The sequence below is a fragment of the Suricata suricatta genome, chromosome 4 (genome assembly GCF_006229205.1).
Source record: "Suricata suricatta isolate VVHF042 chromosome 4, meerkat_22Aug2017_6uvM2_HiC, whole genome shotgun sequence".
NCBI classification, from domain to species: domain Eukaryota; kingdom Metazoa; phylum Chordata; class Mammalia; order Carnivora; family Herpestidae; genus Suricata; species Suricata suricatta.
The window spans coordinates 128,393,407-128,414,548 of NC_043703.1; the positions used below are offsets into that span (position 1 = coordinate 128,393,407).

Here is a 21,142-nt window from a genome sequence, read left to right on the forward strand (position 1 = left end):
TGTCTTGCTCAAGGTCACCTGCTCAGTACTGGGCAGATCCTTAGATTCAATTTTCACTCCTTTTGTGCCCAGGATCCCAGCGAGTAATCCAGATATCCTGAGGAGAAACTGGGACCAGAACAGACATTCTTCTTGGGAACTCAGAGGGTAAGGGAGAGAGCCAAACCAAGACCGGCTGAACCTAACAGCTAGGTAAACATTAAAACACTCTAAAACATTACACAGAGCTAGGTATGGGCACGTCTGCCAAGGTCTCTCTTCTCTGCCTGAAAGTGCCAACTTGTACAAGATTTAACTACTTTCCCCCTGCTGAATTTGTACTCCTGGTGTCATTTAATTGGTGGGAAGTATTATTACATGGGAGCAGATGTGAGCTTTCTTCTAGAAGGAGCCCGAAGTATTATTACATGGGAGCAGATGTGAGCTTTCTTCTAGAAGGAGCCCGAAGTATTATTACATGGGAGCAGATGTGAGCTTTCTTCTAGAAGGAGCCCGAAGTTTCAGCAGCAGAGGCAGGGAGTCCCCAGTCCTGCCTCCAGGACTATTTCAGGAGGGCCTGAGCTTCAGAAAAAGATCACCTCCCTGGGACCTCCACCTACAGTTCTTTCTTCTACCCCCGGTGAAATCCACTCAATCAGAGCAGCAAGGCTGTATTTATTGACCACCTTGCCCAAGAGCCAAAGGTCAGAAACTGCAGCTGTGAGTTAGGACTATGAGAAGGAGGTGATTCCTAGATTAACAAACGCCCTTAGGAAGCCCTGAATTTTGGAGCTCGCCACAGTTATTGGTTACTGTAATGTCACTGGGAGCTTGCTGCTCACTCTTTGCTCTGAGCATAGCACCTACATGACAATGTGCCGGGTACTTCATAGATACCCGACAGATGAACAGACAGAAGTCACCATCATCAGAACTGAACTTGGTCGCTCCCTCTGGCAGCCGCTCTCTCCTTTGGTCCCTGCAGCAGCTTGAGAGTCGCCCTCAGCACGCCATGCTCCCTACCAATACATAAGAGGCTCATCTGGGGACATCTAGCTCAAGAGCAGCAGCACAGTAACTTCTAAGCACATATCCTGGGAGCCTTTCATGATGCCAGGGGCTGAAGGGGTGCGGGAGGCTGGGAGGAGGGCTGCCCAGGGCATTCTGGGACCAGTGCAAGCCCTTTGCTGCCTTCTCCTCCCCTTGCCCGGGGTTCGGGGGAACCCAAAGCTTGGGTCTGTGTGGCATCCTGCCCTCAGTCGCTCTGTTACTTTCACTAGCTTCTCTGAACAGAAGCAGGTGAGATACTGTCAAAGAGCTGTGGCTTTTTAGTGGGAAGACCCAGAATCTAAGAACAGCTCAGTTCCCTGCTGGCTGCAGGTCCCTGGCCAGGTCATGGGCTACTTCTGTTCCTTGGTCTCCACGTGTGTCTCCTGGGGTGTGGTGAGATGGGTTACAAGCCCGTGGGAAAGTGAAAAGACCTTGGGACAGGGGGTACCTAGCACATGCCAGAAAAATTGTTGTGAAGGAGGAATAAGAAGGCACATGCCAAGGCCTTATCACAAGCCCTGGGTTCAAAGAACACTGCAGTTGCGTTTCTTGTTTCTGACCAGCTTTAGTGCCAGGATGACATCTCTCCAGTGTCCTCACTCCAGGAGCTCCCTCTCTGTGGCCACCATGCGTCCTCATCCTCTGCTCGCTGACAACCACCCACTGCTTCCACCCACCCTCCCCCAGTGCCCCAGCTGCTTTGGGCCTCCTGTTACCCAGTCCTATGGGCTTGAGTCATGTCCAGCCTGGCCCTACTGCCATCTTCACTGACCTTCGGGAGCCTCTGCCTCGCAGAGACACACCAAGTCCATCTGGCAGAACTCTGGGCCGTGCCAAAGGGCCACATCACGGCTTTTTTGTCTCTCTCCGGAGCTGGGCAGTTTTAATCATCTCCTGGCCATTTTGAGCACATTCCCCACCAGAGCTATATAGAAACTCTTCTCCCTTCTGGAGTGCCTGGTTCTCCTCTGGCCTTCGGTTTCAGCAGGTGACTTTGCCTCCTTTGTGCCTGTAAGTCAGGGACCCTGGGATGAGCGCCTCTCTATGTGCCATCAGAGAGCAGTCATGGGCCCCACAGCACAGCTTCAGCCCAGGGCAATGGAGAGAGGGGACAAGAAATAGGAAGGGTGAGGTGAGGAGGGGTTCAGGGCACGATGCAGGTAGAAGTCAGGCCTGCTGCCCCTGCGCAGGAGCCTTGAGTGGGCAGCGAGGCCCAGTATCAGTGAATTTGCTCAGGCCCTGTGTTGACAGTTCACAAATATCTGCATTTTCAAAACCACCCTAAGAAGGCTAGTGTCCAAGACCAAAGTGCCCACCTCTCTGCCACCTTTTGGACTCTGTGTTGAGGCAGGAATCGAAGCAGGGAGACCTCCCCAGCTCCTCTAACCCTGGAAGATATGCCAGCAATAGCCTGGAGCCTCCCAGAGGAGCGCAGGGAACTCTGGTCTGGTTCCATTGCAAAGATTGTTCCTGAAAAAAAAAAAAAAAGATCAAAGAAGGCACAGGGCAGGTGACTGTGAGAGGGCATATTCTGACTGTCAGAAATCAGGCATCCTCAGAGGCTGGGACCTTCAGAGTCCCCTGCCATCCAGGACAGTAGGGTTGCAGGCTGAGAGCCTGGCAGAAGCACGAATGTCCGCTGTCCTGGGGGCCGCTGACCCCTGGCCTGACTCATCTTCTGTGCGCTCTGAGGTACCGTGAGAAGCAGGCTCTCAGAACTGCTCATGGAGAGGGTGACCTGAGGTCAACAGAGGGGCTGGGGGCCAGGGGAAGGTGTGAAGCACCCTGTCTGGGAAGTGGCTTCTCGTTTGGGCTCCCCAGCCAACTGCCTCTGAGATGAGGAGGAGGACCAGTTGGAAATTTAGAAGCTGGCCCAGATCAGCAGGCTTCCATTTTGGGAGTGTCATTTAGTGGACTTGTTCAGACGCAGATGGCAAGTGTCCCCTACACACACACATACACATGTCATGCACACAGTGTTTGGGATTCAGCAGGTCAAGGCTGGGGCCTGCGTCTGCATTTCTAACAGGTGCCCCAGGGGCTGATGCTGGTGAGCCAGGGACCACACTTTGAGAACCACTGGTGTGCCTCATGACTACTAGCTCTTCTCCTGTTCTGAGATTTTAGGATTTGGTTTCCAAGAAGGACAGAAATGGTGAGAAATTATTAAATAATAATGGAACATCTCAAGAGAAGAAGAAGGGGGTGAAGTTGTCAAACCCTTGACCTAGCCGTGACCAGGGACCAGTGTCACGTTCTCGCCCAGGGCCCCGCAGGGAAGGGGCAGTGGCCAATGGAACTGCACTCTCCTTCCGTCTGCTCTCAGGGTGTCTTTTCATTTGGTTTTCATCAGATTCTACATCTGACACCATATTTCATGACGCCAGCTGCTTGAGTCTGTAATGAAATACTTTATGGGAAAGCATTTTGAAAATAGGAAGTGGGAGGCAGGGGGGTTATTTTTAACGTATGTTCATATTTTCTGTTTTATCTCCTTCGAAACAGCACATGATGATTGCGATAAAAGAGTGTAAGTAGGTAGGAAAGGGTTGAATGGGGTGGAATTGAACGATCTGAATTAAATAAGAGTTGCATTATCCCTCCTGGTAGTAACCAAACACTGAATGAATGCTGGAGGAAAGCCTGGGTGGCTCCAGAGATGAGAGACTGGCTCTCCCTGAGGACGGCGATGTCGACCGGTGACAGGAGTGCAGATCGTGGACGTGCAGGTGCCGCGGAGAGAGAATATTTGTCACGCGGACCTGTGATCTTCCACACCGGGGCTGGGGGGCGGGCAGGGGTGAACCCCAGCTGGCCAAAAGGAGCCTGTGACCAGACCGTCCAGCTGCCAGGTCCCAGAGTGAGAGCCCAGGCTCCCTGACCCCAGGCCAAAGTCTCCCCCACCATCTCTACATGCCCCCATGTTTTCAGAGTTTCTTCCCTACAGGTACAGCAGAGCACCTAAGGTGTGGACCCCATCTCCCTCCATTTTGGTTCTCTGTCCCTACGCGTTCAGCTGTTCCTTCCAGCCATCACCCCAGCAGCCCTCCATGCACAGAAACATAGTGACCGATGGGGACTGAAAGGCTTAGTGAACACAGTTTGCTCATGAGCAACATCACCTCAGACCCTGGGACAACCACTGTCCCTTCCCGAAGCTCTGTGATGGCCATGGTTTTGCTCTGGGCCCCTAAGCTATGCCTCTTCCCATGAGAAGAAGGGTCTGAGGGGCAGTGCCGGGGGCCTGACCATGTTCCTGAGCACATGCCCAAACCTGCAGGGTGGCCCCTGGTGCCTGTTGTGGGAGGACTGTAATGGAACCAGGATGCCCACACATCTGGGCGCCAAGTCCCTCGGGGTTCAGTCGGAGCTGGGGATGGGAGGCTGGACAGGGCTTCGGATTTGTCTATAAGACAGAGTCAGGGGCCGGCTTCACAGAGAAATCACAATCTATGTGTTTTGGGAAAGACCCAGAAAAGAGCAAAGCAAGCCAGAGTCCTGGCAAAACCTCAGGGTGGGCCTCTGGGTCTGGCCAGAGGCGCCCAGCCAGGCGATCCGTAGCCTGCAGAGCTCCATGGCCGTTGAGGCAGCCGCTGCCCAGCTGGTGGAATTGTCCAGCAGCACTCAAGAGCCCTTCTCAGAGGGGTCAGCCACCCCTCCACCACAGTTGTTTCAAGCCAAGATCCCAGGTACTCCTGAGAAGGCTCATAAGTGGACTGCCGCCCAGGAAGGCGCCAGGCAGCCTAGGTCTCAACAACCCCATGACCATCTCCTGACCTCTGCATAGGGATAGTCAGACCAAAGCCCCAGGTCAAGCCCACTAGGCAATTTGGTGTGGAAACACACCCTAGACACCAACGACCTGTTTTCTGTGGGCACCACTAGAACTTGAAGAAGCTGGGGCACTGAACTACTAATGATCAGATATAAGTATTGGATTTGAGCTCAAAATATCAGCTGAACAAGTGTCAATTGGGAGAGATCCTGATTAATCGGATTATTGAGACCTTAGAGTGTCAGCCTGCCACAAACTTACACGAGCTGCTGGCCAGCGAAAACACAAAATCATAAAACTACTGCAGTCTCAGACAGCATTAATGGAAGCATAGGACCCAAAATAAAAGAGGCAGGAATGGAGCAGACCATATTTGGTGTATTATGTTCTGTTTTAGGTAGCACATGTTTAAGACCATTAATGACAACTTGGAATGTTCTCAAACTGGTAGAATGGTAAGGCAAAGGAGCCTTGGAAGAGTTTTTAAGGAAATGGCTGTTCGGCCAGAAGGAGGCAGGAATCCAGATTTAAGAGCTACCTTCTAACACTTGAGGGGTTGTATGTGAGAATGCTGGTCCAACCTGGGGAATACACTGCGTGCTGAGAAATGCGCAGGACCCATAGATTGACTCAGCCTGTCTGCGGAAACGCGTGTTCCTCCTCATCAAGGCCTTTAAAAATCCTCCTTCTGTGAGCTTGTCCACGACTTCTACTGCTAGGAATTTATCTCAAAGAAGTCATCGGAATGCAGTGAAAATTTTCCTCCAGTGACTTTTACTGCTGTGTTATTTACAATATCGAAAAGTTAGAGGCAACCTGAAGGTTCAATAGTTAGGACATGGTTATACATGTTGTGATACCTCCATGCTACAGAAAATATGGCAACCATTAAAAATATGTCTTCAAAGACTATTTAGTGATATGAGAAATGTTCATAATATCATGAGAAAGGAACGATCTGGGTACAATACCTATAGTCAAGAGGATTCTAATTTTGTGAAACACATGTATGCCCACAGGTGCACAAATAGGAAGACATGCAGCCAAAATGCTAGCAGCATTTATCACTGCATGTTGTATTTATCAGCGATTCATTTTGTGTCCACTTTTGCATGTTTTTCAGATTTTCTGCAATGCTTACGTATCATCTTTATAATCAGAAAACAAATATTAAAAATACCCCAAGAGCAGCTGTATATGGAATAGGTGACAGGCCCCAGGATGAGCCTGAAGGTGGACCTGCTCAGCGACAGCTTCCCAGTGAGTCAGGGGCCTCGGCCACTGAGTGTCCAGCCTGCGTCAGGTGGGAGGCTGAACAAGAGGGTGGCTCCATGAGAGAATCAATAGAACGAAGGGGAAGTAATATTTACCAAGGACCTGTGCTGGGTCAGTGCGTATGCTCTGAATCTGAGACTTAGAGTTGAGATAACGCCTGTAACGACCAAAGACTGGTAAGAGCTGGAGCTGGGATCTGAATCCAGGACTCTCTGCACCCCATGTCTGAAAGATCCTTCTCCCTCTGCGGGAGTCAGGTTGCATTTGAGCTCCTATTCAACTGTCCAGCCTGCGTCACTTCATGGGATCAAAAAACAAGTAGGAAACCTTGCAATTTGTTACGAGAGACTTGACTCCTGACAGATTTCTGAAGACTTCGGGTGGAAACGTCTCCAGGAGGGGAAGTGCTTAGGGAACGGCTAGAACACAGCTGTGTTTCTCAGATTCCAATGTTCCCTTCATCACCAAACATTTCAGGAGGGCCACTTAGCACGTGGCTCAAAAATCCTACTGATAGACTTCTTTTCTAAGTCTGTGGAACAGAGTCCCATCCTTTCCCTGAAGCATGATGTTACCCTCAGAGGCAAATCAGCCTTCTAAGTATAAAATATCCCATGTTCTCCCCTTACCTCTGTCACCTTCCTCATCTGCAGCCATTTTGCTAAGGTGTCAAAGAATGTTTAACCCAGCTCCATTTCACAGAGGGCAATTCCGAGTCTGCCAGGAGGCTGGGCAGGCCGACAGTAAACTGCAGTACCATCAAGAGGTCCAGACACCAAACCTAGAACCGTCATGTTCCTGTCTCCCATCAATAATACTCTGGACTTAGAGAAAGTCACTTAAGTGAGTGAGTTGTTATTTTTCTCAAGGGCCTTCAATGGGTCCCAGAAAAAAAAAAAGCCACAAATGTAATAGTTCTTAGAACTTTCTGAGCACTGATGCATTCCTGATTTATCAGACATTATCTTCCCTGCACCAGCTACACACATGCACACACGTACACACACACATATACACACATCTTCCCCATAAGGGCTCTGAATGTCAACTAATTTAAACAGTTCCTGGCTCTAGCCAACAGAGCACAGAAAATAAGGATTATTTTCAGAAAAGTCTTGCCCGAATGTGATAGATGAATGCTCTCAGGGCCCAGGCCCCACCGGGAGCACCCCTGTTGACCTGAGAGAGGTAGAAGTACAATCTCCATTTGCCAACACTAGTCTATCAAGAGATTCAGCTCTGAGGGTCAATGTCACTGTGTAGACTATCAAGAAATAAGATAGTTTTTCTATCTCAGAACCGAGGGTGGAGTGTGGGCAGGGAAGGTAGACAGAACAGTATATACCCTGTTTTCTGATTTCTGGGATTTTATAAGCAGTCTTTAGTTTTCTTTTTGTTTTAATTTTTTTAAGTTTATTTATTTAGGGCACCTGGGTGGCTCAGTTGGTTAAGCATCCGGCTTCAGCTCAGGTCATGATCTCACAGTTTGTGGGTTCGAGCCCTGAGTCGGGCTCTGTGCTGACAGCTCAGAGCCTGAAACCTGCTTCAGATTCTGTGTCTTCCTCTCTCTCTGACCCTCCCCTGCTTGCACTGTCTCTCTCTGTCTCTCAAAAATAAATTAAAAAAATTAAAAAAAATGTTTTTAAGTTTATTCATTTATTTTGAGAAAGAGACAGCACGAATGGGAGAGGGGAGGAGACGGGGGAGAGAGAATGAATTCCAAGGAGTCTCCACACTGTCAGCACAGAACCGGATGTGGTGTTCAAACCCATGAAACCATGAGATTATATCCTGAGCTGAAACCAAGAGTCAGGTACTTAACTGACTGTGCCACCCAGGCCCCCCCCCATAGTTTTCTTAAAGTAAATTATATTTCCAAATCCTCCTACTCCTGAAACATTTTCTAAGAAAAGGCAGTCTTTGACCATCAATACAAATTAAAGAGAGTCAGAAATGATAAGTTGGACCATTACCTCTGGCAGGAGAATACGTCACTACCAACTTCCATCACATCATCTCCAGATGATGGAAGCATTCCCTCTAAAACAGCCAAACAACGCTAATAACCCACTTTGGGGCTCCAACTGTATGGCCTTGGGCAGTTCATTTGATACCTCTGGATGTCTCTCTTCCCGCTTAATAGGATGAAGATGTGATCACCAAAATACCTCCCACTTTTAAATTGTGTAATTCAACTTGACTATGAATTGATCTAGACCTAGGGTTGGCAAACGACAGTTTTCCTGGTCAAATTCAGCTTCCTGCCTATTTTTGTAAATAAAGTTTTATTAGAACACAACCATACTCATTTGTATGTATGATCAATGGCTGCTCTCAAACTACAATGACAAAGTTAATTAAGTAACTGCAACAGAGTTACAAAAAATATTTACTGTTTTTTACAGAAAGAGTTTGCCAACTCTTGGTCTTGAACATTAGAACCAGAGGTAAGTTGAGTTAGACAATGAGAAACTAGGTATCCTGTAGGGAGCTCATGACAAGCCATCCATAAGCCAGGAATCTATTTATATTTTCAGCCTCTGCCACCTACTGGGATCACACAGCAGGCAGCAAACTTATGGAACGTGTTAAATAGAACTTTCTTGTCATTGTCCTCATGCTGCTGTGTCTAAGCTTCAGTGAGTGCCCCTTGGCAGGTACACCGGGCTCCTCCCTTTCCATCCCTCCACCATCCTATAGACCTCCACAACCTCTCTCTGCTCACCCTTCTTCTTTCCAGACTCTACTCTTGGGTTTATTTTTTAAAATCTGTCCTTAAACAGAAGCCTCTCCCTCCCCTTGAGTGTTTTAATTGCTCTTCTCTGGACCATGTCCAGGTTCATTATGTTTCATTGGAAGCCTATGGCCAGAACTACCCACTTTCAGGCGCAAACTGTGGTTTCAAAGAGGGAAGGTTTGGCTCGAAGGCTTGGGGTTAGCAGGCCAAGCTTTGTGGATGACATGGACTGGAACACTGCCTCTTGAATCTTCTAGTTAGGTGGCCTTTGTCAGTAACAACCAGGCCACCTCCAAAACCTCTAAGGTGGTTGTGTGAGCGGGTGAGACATGGGGCTCGGTGCAGAAGCTCACAAATGCGCACTCAGGGTCTGCAGTTGGCTGTTGATGCTCTTGGTGGGGGCTTCTCTCTTTAGATAAGTCACCTGTTTGTATATTTGGGTGTGTGGATAGATAAACAGGTAGATAGATAGATAGATAGATAGATAGATAGATAGATAGATAGAGTTAAAATCACAACTGACTTCTCTGAAGTTTCTCTCTCTCTCTCTCTCTCTCATTCCTACTTCACAATTAACAAGCAGCAAAGGCAGATCTAGGCCACAGCACCTTATGGAAATAGAACATGGCGGTCTATTTGGATGGATATGTAAACATACATACACATATAAATATACAAAATCTTAAATATATATACATTTGTATGCAATATTTATGTAATTGTTTTAGATGTGTACATACCCACACACACACCGTGAGTATACACACACACATACATATAGTGTATAAATGTATACCATATACTGCCTTATATATATTCATGTATTTATTTATAAATATTTGTAATATACTTAAGATAACAAAATATATCTCCTTTCCCAGCTGAGCACTAGGCTTCTTGTGGGGACTCAGCCTCACCCATCTTTCTGCACACACAGGGGCTAGTGTGGCATGTGACATATAAACTGTCTGGGTGGCAAAAACCCCGAGGGCCACCATGCAGCTCAGAAAAATGAATTCCAGCACTTAAATCTCTATACGAGGGGCTCCAACTGCTTGAGAAACACTTGTGAATTCGCAGTTTGCATTGAACGGCTTTCAGAACCCTTGTTTGAAAAGTTACTTAGCAAACGTTTGTTGAATATTTAAAACGAGCCAGCTCCCTTCAAACAGGACACCTCCCTTCGCACCCCTAAGTATTGGTTTACAACTCATTAGCCATTTGACAGGGCAGCTGGGAGGGCAGGGGTGGAAGAGAAATGTAACCCTGGAGTGTCCCACGCCATCGTCACCTGGAGGTACCGCATCCCTGCCACATTAAGGAAAGCCCGTGAGAACACGCTTCCATTCACAAGCACCTACAGCATGCTCCAACATTTAGCAAATACAGAATATCCCATCTTTCTGGGCTCCTACTTTGGCGCCCAGCATCCTGTGCGTGTAGCTGCACTGATTTTCCCCTGAGAGGTACCTGGGACCGCCTTGCAGGTAGCTCAGCTGTCCCTCTACTTCTAGGGCCACGACAGGTATCAGTCGGCCAGTAGAGGTTTTTGTCCCACATGCCACCGTCCGGCACATCAGGTACAGACAGCCCAAAGGCCATCATCTGGAGGCTGAGAGGATATCCCGGGGTGCCCTCCCCCACTTGGATTTGCCCCAGGTAACTCCTTGGTGTTTTCAAAAGCAAAAAAAGTTTCCAGAGGTCTCGGCTTGCGGCTCCCATTACCCCAGCAGACCTCTATCTCTAATAGAGATCACGCATTAATGACAGAGACAAGTCCTCAAGAAGATTAAAGGCCTTGTATAATTAAAAAGATAAGAGCAGGCCTGGGAGAAGGAAATTGGGATTCAATTAACACGAGCACCCTCCCCCCGCCGCTCCCCCACTATCGAATGTTCCTCTCACAAGTGGCCTCTACTCACCGAGAGCCAGAGGCTGAAGGGCTCTTATTTATGGCCTGCTCGAGTTGGGCCCGGGGCCTTCCTCAGCTGGGGAGTCTGTTTACTTAGAGCTCAAGAGGGGAGGGGAAGAGCAACACAAATCCTGCAGGAGGAGGCAACAAGGTGCTTTTGACTCCTTTTCTTTTCTCGTCTCAGCTCCTCTGATCTTCTTGACAGGGGAAGAAAAATACTCAATAGAAGGTCTATTTCCTTCCTCCTTCAGCCTGAGGCTGACACAACAGGCTAAGGGTCACTGCTGAGAAAGCTCTGTTGGGGTTATTTGTGTTGGGAAACCAAGCCACTTCCCCCTTTCCGTCTTTCTCAGGTTTCCATGGAGGCAGAGGGAAGATAAGGTTGGAGGAGCAGCTGCTCCAAGGGCCTATGGGACGGGATGTGTGGGGTACTCCGGCCTCGGGGAGCCTCACTCCCGATGATCTTCTGAAGGGCCCGGAAGGGGGCGCAGAGTTCACTGGGGCCCTGGGTCCAAGCCAGAGCTGGGAGGGTGGGGACAGCCTGTGGGCGTCAACAAAGGGCAGGGCGGACACCAGGTCTGTGGAAGTTAGTCCCAAGATGCCTCTACTCATCATTCCTACTTCATGGCTAACTAGCAGCAAAGGCAGATGGAGGCTGTGGCACTTATGGAAATAGAACATGGCGGTCTATTTGGATGAATGGACTATGCTCTTGAAAGACTCTGCTTCTGCTGAAGGATAGTGAAGCCCACATTGTTGCAGCTTTTCCCTCTCTTTTCCCACGGGCAGCTGGAACCCTCAGTCAGAACTCTCCCCACTAGAAATCAGCTCCCAGTCACCTTTTGGGACCTAGAGGTGTGCAATCAGGCCAATGGAGTCCATGAAGCTAAGGAGGATGATCTTGAGGAAACCAACACAGGGCACCTGGGACCAGGAACACAGAAAACAGCACAACAGCTGGAAGGAGTGGAGAAATTTGCAGAGAAAGCATAATAATCAAGGTATTAGATCTTGTTCCATAACCAGTTAATTGTCTTAGAAGCTCCATTCAAAGTTTTCCATCAACTTCACTTAATATGCCCCAGACACCTGAGGCTCAAGAGGTTTAAAGCCAAACTCCAGATTTTAACCACCCAATATCTTATCTTCCTGTATTGCTTATTCTAGCAAATGCCTCTGTTAGGAATTTCCGAGCCTTAGTTGTTCAATCGACAAAACAGAAGAAACAATGCCAGCTCTGTCTCCCTCAGAGTTGACAGAATCAAATAGAATGTTCAGAAACAGACACATTTTGAAAAGATAAAATGTGAGGCAGATCGTCAAAGCTGCAGACCTTGGCCTGCCTCTCTCTCACGACCCATGTCAGTCACTAAGCAGTCACTAAGTCAGGCTCTCTAAGCAAGGGTTCCATCCCGCACAAAATGAGGATGCAGTGACACTAAGTGAACTGTAATGGCTGGCACCTGTAAGTGACAAACCCCTGCAACCCCACATGAAGAGCCTCAAGAATGTCCCTCAGATGCAACACACAGCCATTTTCATAGAACCCCGGAAACACCAAAACTGCACTGTTAGTATGGAACAAGGGGTTGACAGTGATCACAGGAATTTTAAGCTAGATGGGAAAGGGGAGAAGCTGCCTAGTAGGCTTGCCAAAGAGCTATTTGGAGCAAGCAGTGATGTGGTTGTAGCACAAAGACCTTAGAAATAATCAGCTATATCCCTCATTTCCCAGAGGAACCATTCAACTGAGAGACGGTATAGTTGTCAACCTTCATGGTGGTCTTTTGAAATTCCTGCCCTTGTGTTGTCCCTCTCCCAGACTGACTAGGGTTTGTGACTGCTGAGCCTAGATCATAAAGCACATTGTGACTTCTACCTTGGATCAGGCACTTTGCAGAAAGCCAGCTGCCATGTTCTTAAGGACACTCAAGTGGTCCTATGGAGAGGTCCGCACAGTAAAGAATGGCAGCTTCCTGCCAACAGCCACCAAGGAACTGCGGTCTCCCACCAATAGCCATGTGGATGAACCATCTCAGGAGTGGACACCCTGGCCCCCATAAAGCCTTCAGATGATGCAGCCCCAGCCAGTGTGTTGAGAGACGATGAGTCAGAACCTCTCAGCTATACCACTCCTACATTCCTGCCCTGCAAAAACAGTGAGATAATAAATGTTTCCTTCCTGAATTCACCACGTGTGGGGTTTATTTGCTATATAGCAATAGATAACTAATACAGAGGGTGTGTATCACCGAGTTATGGTCTGTATTTTCAGTGTTTCCACAATCATTATCCCATTTTATTCTGATATTTGACTTCATTCAAATCTGATACTTAATCTGATACTTGATTTCTCTGCCTCAAAGGTGGAGAGGCTGCGGGTGGGAAAGGTTAAGTAGCCTTTCCAAGTTCATACTATGCACAATGGCAGAAACAGGTGAAGAAGTCAACGATTCTAACTTATAATATTTTCTCTTTGCACGCAGTCCAGCTGCTGGAATCACATTGTATGGATATCTGCATTGTGAGCCATTTTCCAGGGCCTGCTCTGTTTTGCAAGAATTCCCTGTTGAATGTTCTAGGAGGCAGCATCACAGGTGGATGAGGAAGTTACCTCAACTTTAGCATGACCTGCTAAGCTAGACGGAGTACCCCCAGCCACCATTCAACAAGCCTCCACTGAGTGCCTGCCATATGACAAGTGTCAAAAAAGCCACATCTACAGGATGCATTTCCTAGAGGCACAGTTCAATAGAGAGCCAGGGGGTGAAAAAAAAAAGAGAAAAGAAAAATAAGAAAGCTATAACATTTGAGCTTGAAATGTCAGAGGGAGCCAAGGAAGTTGTCTGATGGATTGCCCTGTCATCTCCAAGCCAAAAGAAAAAAAATTTCAGATCCATCAATTTGCTCCTGCCCTTTTAATCCAAACAATATTTTACAGCATCAGAATGCAAAGAAATTATTTTCTTGGACATTCAACAATGTGCATGGATTGCTGAGCACTTCACCAGAAAGCAGCAAGTGAGGACTACAGGGTGTTCTAATGTCTGCACATCGTATTGATCCATATTACATGTAAAAATATGTTATAACATACATGGTAGTCTATTTTGTGCCATATGTTCATATATATGTTCATTCACTCATTCATGGGGACGTTCTACGTGCCCTTCACAATGAATACGAAAGGACATCTGTGTATATGCACTCTAGCTGTCCTGGCCTAGGACCACCCCTACCCACTCTGGACATGCTCCTTACTCTGGCTCACTTTCGGGTCAGTAGACCTATTCTCAAGCATTCTCGCTTTGGGGCATAATCTGGGCTTCCACCATTTCCTACTTGGATCAAATGTTTGGCCCTTGCACTCATATCCTGTTGGGATATATCTTTATGTGCAGAGTAGGCTGAAATATTCCTTCTCCTACCACAAAAAGATGATTGGCAGCATGCAGTATCTGTGCAGAAGTTTAGAGAAGAGCACACCCCACAGGTTGGCTTTGTAGCAAAGACTTCCAAATGAGGCACAATTTGATGGGGGCATTTGCCAATTCTCAAACAAGTGCTTCCTGTTTTTATCCTCAGGTTTTTACTCACACTGCTCTGCCTCCTCCGAGAAATCTTTCCTGGTACCCCCAGCCACATTTCTCTTTCTCTGTCCAGTCATACTTTGGTTCCTCTATCTCAGCGATCTGCTTTGTACTTGAATTACCCATGTGTGCATTTACCTCTCCTTCTACATTGTGAGTCATTATTAGGCATGAGTGTGTCTATAACCCTACACAATATCTAGCACAGGGAATAATGAATCTTTGTAACAATGACTACCACTATCTACTCTCATTTTACCGATGATGAAATGAAGACACAGAAAAATGAAATAGCTTGCTCAGGGTCATACAATAAGAAGAGGCAGAATGGGATTTGAACCCATGCCATCTGACTGCAGAGCCTGTGCTCTTAATGCCTTCACAAGACTGGAAGGTATTTCTTCCTAATAATTCCATACCTGCTGGTCCATAATTTCTGTCCAATTCTGTTTTCTAGAGGGATCTAAGTCAATAGACAAAACTTCTTCCTTTTTACATCCTTTAAAATATATTAAGACAGCAATGATTATGTTTCCTCCAAATTTTCTCATCTTGTAGGTTAAATATCTCTATTCTCTCAAGAGTTCTATAAGGCTGGCTGTTTCTAGCTCCCTCGCCGTCTCAGTCATCCTCTGCTGAATATCCTCGAGTTGGTAATAATTCTCATAGAAGGTGAAACCTGGAAGTAAACACAATACTTCAGGTGTGGTTTGACCAGTGTGCAGTAAAGGGAAGTGATGGCTCCCTGGTGGAGGTCAGGCAGATGGCAGACTAGGCCTGGAGGAAAAGAGTGATACTGAGTCAGAGAAGGAGACAGAAAACAAGGAGTTGCTGGTAAAGGGTTAGGAAAGTGCGTTTTTTTTTTAATTTTTTTAATGTTTTATTTAGTTTTGAGAGACAGAGAGAGACAGTGCGAGCAAGGGAGGGTCTGAGAGAGAGGGAGATACAGAATCTGAAGCAGGCTCCAGGCTCTGAGCTAGCTGTCAGCAGAGAGCCCCACGAGGGGCTTGAACCCATGAACCATGAGATCATGATCTGAGTCGAAGCCGGACTCTAAACCGACTGAGCCATCCAGGCGCCCCTGTGCGTTCTAATAAAAGTCTGAGTGCCATGAAAATTAATGGAAGAGGAAGTTGAAAGAAGCAAGAGGGTGGCTCACAATGTGAGATTGCCAGCTAAGGAGAATGCGAACTGGGAAGGTGGACAAATCTGGGAACATGCCTGTGAGTGCAGGTAGGAAGAAATGCAGGAGTTCTGGAAGAGCAGGTAGTGAGCCAGGAGGGTGATTGTTTGCTGTCCCTTCCCTGTTACAAGAAGAAAGGAAGGGGGACAGTGGCTATCAGAAGGTGGAGCAGGCAGCAGGGTCAAGTAAAAAGTTGTTTATACGTCCAGACAATCGGGACAAGGGAGTGTGTCAATAGAAAGGAAAAGGTGAATAAGAAGGGCAAGACTGAAGTTGTTGGAGACAGCATAAGATGGAGAGAGCCACCATGATGGAAGGTACAGAAGCAGCTTGGGGGTAAAGATAGAAGCATCAGAAGGTGTGAAGGTACAGAGGAGGGAGCTGATTATAACCTTCACTTGTGCTTTCTGGCATGCCAGTATTTTCTACATTCATTATTTCACTACATTGTCTAACAATCCTGAGAGGGAGGTGTTACTACTATTTCTAGTTTACACGTAAGACAACAGAGGTTCAGATAAGGTGAATGGCTTTCCCAAGGCTGAAAAAAGCATACAATTATTTGACTTTAGACTCTTTTTCCTGACCTTTTGCCTGCAGCCTTTTGCACTGTGCACCAAGAAATTCAGCAAGGTGTGAACCAAGGCCATGCCCTAAAAGGGAATCAAGAGAAGTGGCTTGTTGGGGGGAAATTAGAGGCTAAGGGGGCCGAGAAGCCTGAACACATGACTGAGGAGAAGGAGTCAATGTGAAATGAAGAGACAGTTTTTCTGACAGCATCAAACCTCATGGGAAACAGCCCAAGCTTGCAGTGGTCTAGAGGAGCCTGGCTTCCCTATTCTCTTGTATTCTGAGAAATAATATCCCATGCAGTATTTCCACTAAGCTTTATTGAGTGCTACTGTGTTAACGAACTAGGAAGTGACTCAGGATGGGAGTTTTGCATGGCCTGAGAAAGAGTAGAAGGTACAAGATATACAAGATGAATCAGGACAATGGCCATGCATGGTAGAATAAACAACCGAAGAGTGAAGTGCTTACACAGAAACTCATAGGGATAAAAGGGGCTCCATGGAAGACAGGTAGTCTGAGAAGATCCCCGTAAAATGTTGAACCCAGAATTATACATGTGTGCAAACCTGGTGGTGAAAATAGCTACAGAAACTGGGAGGCCCTACTGTTAAATGAATGTTTCAGGTAAACTCAAGTCCTGTTACTAGGTCTGGAACCACCTGCCACACCTCAAGAAGGCCAGAAGAGGAAACATTAAACATTCTGGCTTGGAGAAAGAACATGATCAGCCAACAGAGCAATGAAACTGTCCATGAGAAATCACATTGGGAGGCTACTGGAACATGTTTCTGGAAGCCTAGACCAGAATCCTGGCAACAAAGATGGGAAGAGGTGTTATGAAAGGAAGCATAGATAAGATGCAATTATTGCATAAGAGAAAATGAAGAAGGGAGAGGTGGATCAAGATGATTCTTGATGAGTAAAATAAGAGCAACATTGTTGGATAAAGAGAAATGTGAAGGGTCACAATTTATGAGGAGAAAGGAGCACAAAAAAGCACAGGGGTATCATAGTAAAGCCTTTTATAAGTATCTAGAGATGCAGACTAACATTCCCAAAAATGGTTGAGCCTAAGTGATGAAGATTTGGATGTCATCTACAAGGAAGAGGCATATGATTCCTTGAGTATGGATTATAAGGGAAAGAAGAGAGGTTATGGTCTGAGTTCTAGGTCACACCAATAAGAGGGGGACAAGCCATAAAACTATTTCCTAGAGTGTTGGGAAGAGGCATTCAATTTAAAAGGGGACAATAATAGGGGATGCCAGAGAAAGGGGCCGAGGGCATCAAAACTTAGAGGCGATACAGAGGTCCTTAGATGTTCTTGGGACCAGTACCTGGGACCTAGGACAGGGAGAGTAATATTTGTGTGTGCAAAGGGTGACCTAGGGAAGACAGGTCCGGACTTGGAACAGAGGCCCAGAAGGGGAAAGACTCTGAATTTTTCCAGAGGGGAATGCTTTTCCTTAAAAAGGAGAATTATAAAGATTTAGAAATTCCTTAAAGTTGATACTAAAGATTAGTTAACAGCAACTACTGAAAGCCTTAGGAACTTGGAATTCTTTCAGGCAATGGCCAGACTCCCTTTGCTCCCAGAGTACTGCTCTCAAGGTGTCACCAGGGTAAAACCAAGTGCCTGGAGGCCCAAGACTGTATCTTTGAGGTGGCTAAAAACTTGCCTGGATCTTCTGGTCCCACCTTGGCCCCTGAGCAGGTATCTAAATAGCTTCACCATTGTCCCCGAATCAATAGACCCCTGGAGGACCTTGGCTGCAGTTAGAACTTTATGGCATATGCATGACAGGAAACCCATGAGAACATACTTCCATCTGGGTACAAATAATCCTTAAAGCTGCTTGCATTTTTGCAAGAGAGGTTTGGCAGAAGAATATCCAACCCTGGTTCTTCTAGGCATCTGAGGCCAGTCAGTGACAACATTCTCTGAACCCCAACTGAACTGTGTGATCTGACGGACAAGTGTATATATGAGGGTGATGGAACAATATATTTGAAAGTGTCCCAGCACATACAGGTAGAGTCCCAATTGTGTGCTAATAATAGAGTTTGAGTGAGGGTTTGAGTCTTGGCAACCTCACTTAATCACTGTGTGAACTTGAGCCTGTTTCAGACATTCAGAGTCAACTTCCAATCTCAGACCACCTCATGGTGTTACAGCTATAAGATGAATCAATCTACTAAAATGGACCATATGATATAGAAACACTTATAAATTATAAGGTGCTATATTTTATTATTATTATTATAGTCCCAAGAAATGGTAAGGAAGCCTTTAAGTTAGATGGAAAGCCTGGAGTTTAAGCATTTGATAATGACTTTTCCTGCATGAGATTTTTCCTCATCTGCCATTCTGAACTCAGTAATACATAGCAAGTCTCCATTTGCCAGTTATCCTCAATCATTTTTCACAAAGAAACTTTACAGCCCTGTGCCCTGTAAAATAAATTTGTAACTAAGTCAGTAGGTTTGGGGAAGAGAGTTTGGTGAGCTGAAACTAATCATTCATTCTGGGGCCTATGTCTCATGTTCTTGTGGAGTAATTCCAAACCTTGACTCACTTTGGACTGAAGCTATCCGAAAACATACATGTGACCTTAGCCTGGGAGTACTACAAAACACATTCTCTGGGCTAATTCTAAATGCCAGGCACTTTCCCATCCTTTCAAATCAAAATGTAATCCAGTCTTCAATGCAGCTTCTGGGTTGAAATGAGTCTTCCCACTTAACAGATGAAGAAACTGAGGACAGAAAAAATCAAGAATTTGCCCAAAGTCATACAAATAAGTGCCAGAGATGAAATCTTCAACTCCTACATTCTTTTCATTATACCACTATTATAAACTAAAAACAACAACAACAACCAGTCTCTATGAACTAAGTGAATTTACTTGGGGCTCCTTCTCACAGTATTTTGACTCAAGAACTTCACTGAATCCTCCAGTCCATCAGCCTGACAATAACAAATTATCCTATGGCCTATGGAACTCAGAGGCAGATCCACATGTGCATGGACACCACCTAATATAGAACACAACCGGCATTACAGAGCAACAAAGAAATAATAGAATATTCAACAAATCTTGCTGGGACAGCTGGTCAACCATAAAGAAAAACTAAATTGGAATTCTACTTCACTGCATATACAAAATCAATATAAAATGGCTTAATAATTTAAATTGAAGAACAAACTGTAAAACTTTAGAAGAAAATGTGGGGGGGGGCAATATCTTTATGACGTTGGGATAAGAAATACTTTTATTTTAAAATACAACATAAATAAATAAAGCTCATCAAGACAAGATGGTTAATTTTGACTGTTGAAATTAAGAACAGGGTTCATCAAAATACACTATAAAGAAAATGAAAAAGACAAGTCACAAACTGGGAGAAAATATTTGCAACACATAATCAACAATAGATTTTCAGAATGGAATTTCTGAAAATCAGTATGAAAAAGACAGTTTAACAGAAACAGTCCAAAGAAATCATGAGTAGTCACTTCCCAGAAAGGAAAACAGAAGTTGCCAATAAAAATACAAAATTCACTCAACATCACTGGTAATCAGGAATATTAAAATTAAAACCACAATAAGAAACAATTTCACATCCCAACAGTTGAAAGTCTGATAATACCAAGTATTGGTGAAGAAGTGGACACTCTCATTGCTGCTGGGAGCGTAAATTGACCCAGTCACATTGAAAACCATTCAGCATCATCTAGTACATTGGAAGGTATGCATACCCTATGACCCTGAATTTATACTCCTGAGTCTGTACTCCACCCCCCCGCCACACACACAAAAGCACTTTACTGTGCAGCAAGAGACATTGAAAAGAATGTCTATAGAAGAATAGCTTTCATAGAAAAATATACTAGAAACAAATCAATAAAGCAAATGTTCATTAACAGGAAAATGAATAAATAACCCGTGGTATAGTCCTACACTAAAATAGCAGATAGCCATGGAAAGAAAGTGTAGGTCAACTTTCACTTTCAACAAAGTATAGAAAGAAAGAACAGTAGTCAACACAGGAGCCTCACATATTCTTGAAAACAATGAATAAAAAAGGAACTGTGTAAGAATATACATATTTCATGACACCATTTATTATAAAATTCAAACATATGATATAATGAGCAACCTATTGTTTGGAACACAGAGATTTGAGGCCAACTGTAAATAAAAGTAGAAGATATAATGAATCTAGAATTTGGGACTGTGGTTGCTTGTGCTGGGAGGAAGGAGCTTGGGGCCTCAATTGGTTCGGAAGGTGATGTTCTCTCTTGTAGGTAGCGTGGTCTTTATATTGCTCTTCATTCTATCAGTATTTACACCTTACATATGCCATCTAGGTCGTGTTGTTGAGTATGAGTTTGGTAGAGGACCGAGACAAGGAAAATTAATAGTTGTAACTTAAGAGTATGCAGTCCTCTAGCACCTTGGGTACACCCCAACCCACTACTAGCTCTAAACTCCTCTTCTTGAAGTCTGTATGGCCAGTGACTGGCACAGCATTTAGAACCCTATGGATGCTTAAGAATAACTTGATGAGGGAATGAACTTGGGAGGACTAACTGGAGGGACGGGTGGCTGGACAGATGGATGCCGAGTGAGGTGGATAGCTCAAAGCCTAAATAAGACAAAGGTATTTAATAGAGGCTTTTGGGCAACTTAGGGAGAAAAGCAAGACTATGACAAGATCTGCAACCAGAATCTTATCTTATTTCTCTTATCTCCTGACTGCACTCAATCAGATAAAATTATTATACTCTAATTTAACATAAGCCTAATTGAACCTCTGCTTTATTAAAAGGAAAGAGGACTATGAGTCTACTAATTCTGCAAAACCTTCCTGCCACTGGTCAGCCTGGAGAATCACCTCTTCTTTCTTGACCCTCCTATTCCTTGCCCTGACTCCTGCTTCCCAATCCAAGCTGATTCAATCTCCGGATGCATTTTGATTGTGGACACTGTTCTCTGATTTGCAAGCTTGAAGGGCCCTCTGGGCCCTTCAAGGCTATAAGTTTAATGAATAGAAATGTATTTTA

General features: G+C 45.6%; 2 long non-coding RNA genes across 7 annotated transcripts; one reads left to right on the forward strand and one right to left on the reverse strand.

Moving 5' to 3' along the window:
• Positions 1-930: 930 nt before the first annotated feature.
• Positions 931-18,013, reverse strand: LOC115289082. 5 transcript variants are annotated; one of them, XR_003907365.1, is made up of 4 exons: positions 10,739-11,126; positions 2,346-2,499; positions 1,802-2,038; positions 931-998 (listed from the first exon to the last, which is right to left on the reverse strand). It is a non-coding gene; the product is annotated as an uncharacterized LOC115289082 (long non-coding RNA). The 5 variants fall into 5 exon arrangements; XR_003907366.1 differs by lacking the exons at positions 931-998; positions 10,739-11,126 and adding an exon at positions 17,898-18,013 and having other exon boundaries at positions 1,621-2,038; XR_003907364.1 differs by lacking the exons at positions 931-998; positions 10,739-11,126 and adding an exon at positions 14,326-14,409 and having other exon boundaries at positions 1,621-2,038.
• LOC115289083 lies at positions 11,347-13,824 on the forward strand. 2 transcript variants are annotated; one of them, XR_003907369.1, is made up of 3 exons: positions 11,347-11,729; positions 12,618-12,887; positions 13,215-13,824. It is a non-coding gene; the product is annotated as an uncharacterized LOC115289083 (long non-coding RNA). The 2 variants fall into 2 exon arrangements; XR_003907368.1 differs by lacking the exon at positions 11,347-11,729 and having other exon boundaries at positions 11,767-12,887.
• Positions 18,014-21,142: the final 3,129 nt, after the last annotated feature.